The following is a 7589-nucleotide window of genomic DNA, read 5'->3' as shown; positions in this document are numbered from 1 at the left end:
TATTGATGAGCAAGGGAGGTTCATCTTCCCAAGTCTCATTACCAAATAATTTGGCATTCAGCTTCATGATTGCACCAAGGTACTTGGCAACTTGCTCTTCAGTAACATCTTCATTCTCTTCAGAAGAAGAATACTCATCAGAGCTCATGAATGGCATAAGGAGGTTCAATGGAATCTCTATGGTCTCCAGATGAGTCTTAGATTCCTTTGGTTCCTCAGAGGGAAACTCCTTATTGATCTCTGGACATCCCAGGAGATCTTCCTCACTGGGATTCACGTCCTCTCCCTCCCTTGCAGGTTCGGCCATGATGATCAATTCAATGGCCTTGCACTCTCCTTTTGGGTTTTCTTCTGTATTGCTTGGAAGAGTACTAGGAGGGGTTTCAATGATCCTTTTACTCAGCTGGCCCACTTGTGCTTCCAGATTTCTAATGGAGGACCTTGTTTCATTCATGAAACTTAAAGTGGCCTTAGATAGATCAGAGACTATGTTTGCTAAGCTTGATGGGGTCTGCTCAGAACTCTCTGTCTTTTACTGAGTGGATGATGGAAAAGGCTTGCTATTGCTAAACCTGTTTCTTCCACCATTGTTAAAGCCTTGTTGAGGCTTTTGTTGATCCTTCCATGAGAGATTTGGGTGATTTCTACAAGAGGGATTATAGGTGTTTCCATAGGGTTCACCCATGTAATTCACCTCTGCTATTGCAAGGTTCTCAGGATCATAAGCTTCTTCCTCAGAAGATGCCTCTTGAGTACTGTTGGATGCAGCTTGCATTCCATTCAGACTCTGAGAAATCATATTGACTTACTGAGTCAATATTTTATTCTGAGCCAATATGGCATTCAGAGTATCAATTTCAAGAACTCCCTTCCTCATAGGCGTCCCATTATTCACAGGATTCCTTTCAGAAGTGTACATGAATTGGTTATTTGCAACCATGTCAATGAGTTCTTGAGCTTCTGTAGGCATTTTCTTTAGGTGAATGGATCCACCTACAGAATGGTCCAGTGACATCTTTGATAGCTCAGACAGACCATCATAGAATATATCCAGGATGGTCCATTCTGAAAGCATGTCAGAATGACACCTTTTGATCTGTTCCTTGTATCTCTCCCAAGCTTCATAGAGGGATTCACCTTCCTTCTGTCTAAAGATTTGAACATCCACTCTAAGCTTACTAAGCTTTTAAGAAGGAAAGAACTTGGCTAAGAAAGTTGTGACCAGCTTATCCCAAGAGTTCAGGCTATCTTTGGGTTGAGAGTCCAACCACACTCTAGCTCTGTCTCTTATAGCAAACGGGAAAAGCATAAGCCTGTAGACCTCGGAATCAACCCCATTGGTCTTAACAGTATCACAGATCTGCAAGAATTTAGTTAGGAACTGAAAAGGATCTTCAGATGGAAGTCCATGAAACTTGCAGTTCTGCTACATCAGAGAAACTAATTGAGGTTTCAGCTCAAAATTGTTTGCTCCAATAGCAGGAATGGAGATTCTTCTTCCATGTAAATTGGAATTAGGTGCAGTAAAGTCACCAAGCATCCTCCTTGCATTATTATTATTTTCGGCTGCCATTTCCTCTTCCTTTTCGAAAATTTCTGTAAGGTTGTCTCTGGATTGCTGTATTTTAGCTTCTCTTAGTTTCCTTTTCAGAGTCCTTTCCGGTTCAGGATCTGCTTCAACAAGAATGTTCTTGTCCTTGCTCCTGCTCATATGAAAAAGAAGGGAACAGAAAAGAAGATGAATCCTCTATGTCACAGTAAAGAGGTTCCTTGTTGTTAGTAGAAGAAGAAAGGGAATAAGGGTGAAGAAGAATGGATAATCCAAACACAAGGGTGAGGATAGGAGCAGTAATTTGAGATGAAGAGATGTGTTAGTGAATGAATAAATAAATAAATATAATAAGATGAGAGAGGAAGAAATTTTGAAAATTAAAATAAAATTAAAATTAAAATTAAAAATTAAAGTTAAAAAAATTCGAAAATTGAAATTGAAATTAAATTAAAAATTAAAATTTAAAACAATTAGTTAATTAAAAAGAATTTTTGAAAAAGAGAGAGGTATTTTCAAAAATTAGAGAGGTAGAAAGTTAGTTGGGCAGTTTTGAAAAAGATAAGAATCAAACAAAAAGTTAAATGGTTAAGAGATTTTGAAAATCAAATTTTGGAAAGATAAGATTGAAATTTGAAAAAGATGTGATTGAAACAAAAAGATAAGATTGATTGAAAAAAATTTGAAAGTCAAATTTTGAAAAGATAGGAAGTTAGAAAAGAAGTTAGAAAAGATTTTAAATTTGATTTCGAAAAAGATATGATTGAAATTGAAAAAGATATGATTGAAAATTATTTTGAAAAAGGGTTGAAAAAGAAATTTAAAAAGATTTGATTTTGAAAATTAAAGTTGATTACTTGACTAACAAGAAACAAAAAGATTTTATTTTTAAAATTAAAGTTGATTACTTGACTAACAAGAAACAAAAAGATATGATTTTAAAAATTTAAAGATTAATCTTTTCTTAAAAAGCAAGTAACAACTTGAAATTTTTCATAGTATTAATTTCGAAAATCATGGAATAAAGATAAGAAAAAGATTTTTGAAAATCAATTTTTAAAAAATTTTGAAATTATTAAGGAAAATTTGAAAAAGATTTGATTTTTTTGAAAAAGTTTTGAAAAAGATAGGATTTTTAAATTGAAAATTTGATTTGACTCATAAGAAACAACTAGATTTTTTTAAAAAAAAAAAATTTGAAAAAGTCAATCCAAATTTTCGAAATTTTAAGAGAGAAAAAGGGAAAGATATTTTTTTGATTTTTGAATTTTTAATGAAGAAAAAGAAAAACATGAAAAAGACTCATAACATAAAAATTATGAATCAAAACACACAATGCATGCAAGAACACTATGAATGTCAAGATGAAAACCAAGAACACTTTGAAGATCAAGATGAACATCAAGACTTATTTTTGAAAATTTTTAAGAAAAGAAAAAACATGCAAGACACCAAACTTAGAAATTTTCAATAATTAGACACTAACAAATTAAAAATGCATATGAAAAACAAGAAAAGATACAAAACAAGAAAATATGAAGATCAAACAAGAAGACTGGCCAGGAACAACTTGAAGATCATGAAGAACATATGATGAATTTTTGAAAATTCTTGAGAAAAAAGAAACACATGCAAGACACCAAACTTAAAAATTGACTCTAGACTCAAACAAGAAACATCAAAAATATTTTTGGTTTTATAATTTTGTAAATTTTTTTGTATTATTTTTTTTTTGAAAATTAATTGGGATAAACGAAAAAGAAGATTTTTTTTTTGAGAATTAAGAAATAAAAACAAAAAGGTTAAAATTAAAATAAAGTTACCTAATCTGAGCAACAAGATGAACCGTCAGTTGTCCAAACTCGAACAATCCCCGGCAACGGTGCCAAAAACTTGGTGTGCAAAATCGTGATCATTCCTTCCTTGGTAACGGCTCTAAAAACTTAATACGCACGTTCATGTTCTTAATTATGTTTCACAACTTCGTACAACTAACCAGCAAGTGCACTGGGTCTTCCAAGTAATAAACCTTACGTGAGTAAGGGTCGATCCCACGGAGATTGTCGGCTTGAAGCAAGCTATGGTCACCTTGTAAATCTCAGTCAGGCGGATTCAAATGTACTAAGAGATTATAGTGTACTAAAAGATAATTAAAATAGGATAGAGATACTTATGTAATTTATTGGTGAGAATTTCAGATAAGCGTATAGAGATGCTTTCGTCCCTCTGAACCTCTGCTTTCCTTCTGTCTTCATCCAATCCTTCCTACTCCTTTCCATGGCAAGCTGTATGTTGGGCATCACCGTTGTCAATGGCTACTTCCCGTCCTCTCAGTGAAAATGGTCCAAGATGCTTTGTCACGGCACGGCTATTCATCTGTCGGTTCTCGATCATACTGGAATAGGATCCATTGATCCTTTTGCGTCTGTCACTACGCCCAGCACTCGTGAGTTTGAAGCTCGTCACAGCCATCCCTTCCCAGATCCTACTCGGAATACCACAGACAAGGTTTAGACTTTCCGGATCTCAGGAATGGCCATCCATGGGTTCTAACTTATACCACGAAGACACTAATAACTCGGACTCGGTCCCCTGTATTAGATATCCAAGAGATGTCCATTCAATCTAAGGTAGAACGGAAGTGGTTGTCAGGCACGCATTCATAGGTTGAGAATAATGATGACTGTCACGATCATCACATCCATCATATTGAAGTGCGAATGAATATCTTAGAAGCGGAATAAGTTGAATTGAATAGAAAAACAATAGTACTTTGCATTAATCTTTGAGGAACAGCAGAGCTCCACACCTTAATCTATGGTATGTAGAAACTCTACCGTTGAAAAATACATAAGTGAAAGGTTCAGGCATGGCCGAGAGGCCAGCCCCCAAAACATGATCAAAGGATCAAAAGATAATCCAAAGATGTAAATACAATAGTAAAAAGTCCTATTTATACTAAACTAGTTACTAGGGTTTACAGAAATAAGTAAATGATGCAGAAATCCACTTCTAGGGCCCACTTGGTGTGTGCCGTGTTTTTGGCGTTGAACTCCACTTTGCAACCTGTTTCTGGCGTTTGACTCCAGAATGCAGCATGGAACTGGCGTTGAACGCCAGTTTATGTCATTTAAACTTGGGCAAAGTATGGACTATTATATATTTCTGGAAAGCCCTGGATGTCTACTTTTTAATGCAATTAAAAGCGCGCCATTTGGAGTTCTGTAGCTCCAGAAAATCTACTTTGAGTGTAGGGAGGTCAGAATCCAACAGCATCTGCAGTCCTTCTTCAACCTCTGAATCTAATTTTTGCTCAGGTCCCTCAATTTTAGCCAGAAAATACCTGAAATCACAAAAAAACACACAAACTCATACTAAAGTCCAGAAATGTGAATTTTAATTAAAAACTAATAAAAATATACTAAAAACTAACTAAATCATACTGAAAACTATGTAAAAATAATGCCAAAAAGCGTATAAATTATCCGCTCATCAGCAGGAACAGAAAGCTAAGATGAGAGAGCGCCGTAACAAGCGCCGATTCACATACCTCAAGGAGCTGATCATGGGAAAATTCAAGGACTCAGATACTCCGGACTCCACTTCCTTTACCAGCACAGGGAGCCATGATGGTCCCGACTGTGGAGATACTGCTACCAGCCCACCTTTGTTCTTGACAGATGGCACCAAGGACGGTGCAAAGCCTTAAGTGTGGGGAGGTCGATCAGTACCTGACTTCCGGAGGTAATTTCTCTTCCCTAGCACCAATAAATTAGGATATTTAGTTAGATTTTTTTTTTATAGAATAGGATAAATTGCATAGTAATAGATTAGTTGCATGCATGTTCTGCTTGATTGAAAAGACAATAGGTTTCTTCTAAGACCCTATCTTTGGAACAAAATTTCACTAATTTTAATTAAAACTTTTATGTTAAATTTGCTTGAAGTTGTATTTGGAACATGATTTTTGAGCTAAAGAACACACAACCTGTGAGATTTGAGCCTTTATGAATGGTTACATTATTTAACCATAATTATTTTATTATTGTGTGTTTACTTCTCTATGATTGTAATCTATATTTTGTTTCATCCTATATGTCCAATGTTTATTATATTTATATGTTTGCATATGATTGAGGTCATTATTTGTTTAGCTCACTTATCCAAATAAAGCCTACCCTTTCATTTACCTTTATTAGCCACTTTGAGCCTTTAAATCCCATTTGTTCTATATTTTACCACGTTACTAGCCTTAAGCGGAAAAATAATTATATATCCCAAATTGAATCTTTGGTTAGCTTAAGATAGAAATGTATGTGTTATTTAAGTATGGGAAATTGTGGGAACAAAGGATAATAAGGGAATGAGTCATGATAATATTATGGGAATTTGGATACCTACTCATGTGAAACTATAAGAATTAAAACTCTATGTGCATTGATAAGCTATGTTATTTTTATGTTTCTATGTTTATGAAAAAAAAAAATATATATATATATATATATATATATATATATATATATATATATAAATCCAAAAATACTCAATAAATAAATAAGGGGACAAAATTACCCCAATGCTAAGTCAAGCATTCAAAGATCAATGCATGTATGATAAAATCAAAATAAAAGGTTGATACATGAGTATGGATGTGAAAGAGATTTCTGGGTAGCTAGGTATGAATCTTAAAAGTTATATAGAATATATATAGGTTATGTTAAAGCTTGGGTTAATTAAAGATTTAATTTATAAGCTTACTTAGCCATATATGTATCCTTACCCTCACCTTGGCCCCATTACAACCTTGAAAAGACCTCATGATGTTTGCATTGGTATATTAAATATTGTTGATTGGTTAGGAGAAGAACAAAAATTAGAGAGCATGATTAGAGAAGGATAGAGTGATGATCCTATACACTAGAGAGACTAGAGTGTACATACATCATCAGTGAGGGTTCCATGCTTGAATTTCTATGTTCCCTGCTTTCATGAGCTATCTTCTTGCATTTTTATCTGTTCTTACTGTATAAGAATTGAGTTAGTGGAATTTGATGTGTAATTGTTTTGAAGAGCTTATTTACTTTAGATCAAGTGGACAAAAATCATATAGTTGCATTCATATATATAGGTTGCATTGCATTTCATAGGTTTTACATGTTCTTACTCATTCATTTTATCTCCTTCAACTAACCATGAGGACATGCTAATGTTTAAGTGTGGGGAGGTTGATAAACCACTATTTTATGGTTTATATTGTGTTTATTTATGTGGTTTTATCATGATCTTTACCCACTTATTCATTAAATAAGCATGCATTTATAATTCCTTCCTAAAGTTATTGCATGATTGAAAACTTGCTTACTAGAGACTTTTAATTATGTATTTTATTTCTCCTTTATTCCATTCGATGCCGTGATCTGTGTGTTAAGTGTTTCAGGCTTTATAGAGCATGAATGAGTTGGAGATTTGAGAGGAAGCTTGCAAAAATGGAAGGAACACAAGGAATTGAAGAGATGACCAGCGAGAAGTGATGCGGCCGCATGGATGACGCGACCGCGCGAAAGAAAGGAAATCGCAGTGACACGGCCGCATGGATGACGCGACCGCGTGACATGCGCGATCTGCATAATCTGCAGAATCGCTGGGGGCGATTTCGGGCCTTATTTTGACCCAGTTTTCGGCCCAGAAAAGCAGACTAGAGCCAGAGAACATGCAGAAACCAACAACAACATTCATTCCGCATACTTTTAGTTTTTAGATCTAGTTTTCCTCTCCTCTAGATTTTCTCTCTACACACATTCATAGTTTTTAGGATTTGTTATGTTCATTATTTTTGCGTTGGGATATTGAGAAGAGTTATTGCCTCATCAAGACTTCGACATTCTAGTTCGTTCTCTTTACTTGTCTCTTACTCTTCCATGTTCCTTAATTTACTTAATTTTACCATTGGATTATTTTAGCATTTATTAATATAAGAATTACTTTTATTTTTAATTAATCTTTTGATCATTATTTATCATGTCTTTCTTTAATTCCCTTT

The 7589-nt window shown here is 34.4% G+C and overlaps 1 non-coding gene across 1 annotated transcript; it reads left to right on the top strand.

The window, feature by feature from the left end:
- Nucleotides 1-1073: 1073 nt before the first annotated feature.
- Nucleotides 1074-1177, top strand: LOC148545260 (small nucleolar RNA R71). Its single transcript, XR_015901830.1, has one exon. It is a non-coding gene; the product is annotated as a small nucleolar RNA R71 (small nucleolar RNA).
- Nucleotides 1178-7589: the final 6412 nt, after the last annotated feature.

Source organism: Arachis ipaensis, chromosome B9 (assembly GCF_059453495.1).
Source record: "Arachis ipaensis isolate K30076 ecotype BB chromosome B9, ASM5945349v1, whole genome shotgun sequence".
Classification (NCBI taxonomy): Eukaryota; Viridiplantae; Streptophyta; class Magnoliopsida; order Fabales; family Fabaceae; genus Arachis; species Arachis ipaensis.
Note: the sequence above shows the minus strand (reverse complement) of the source record. Positions and strands in the feature narration are given on the sequence as shown.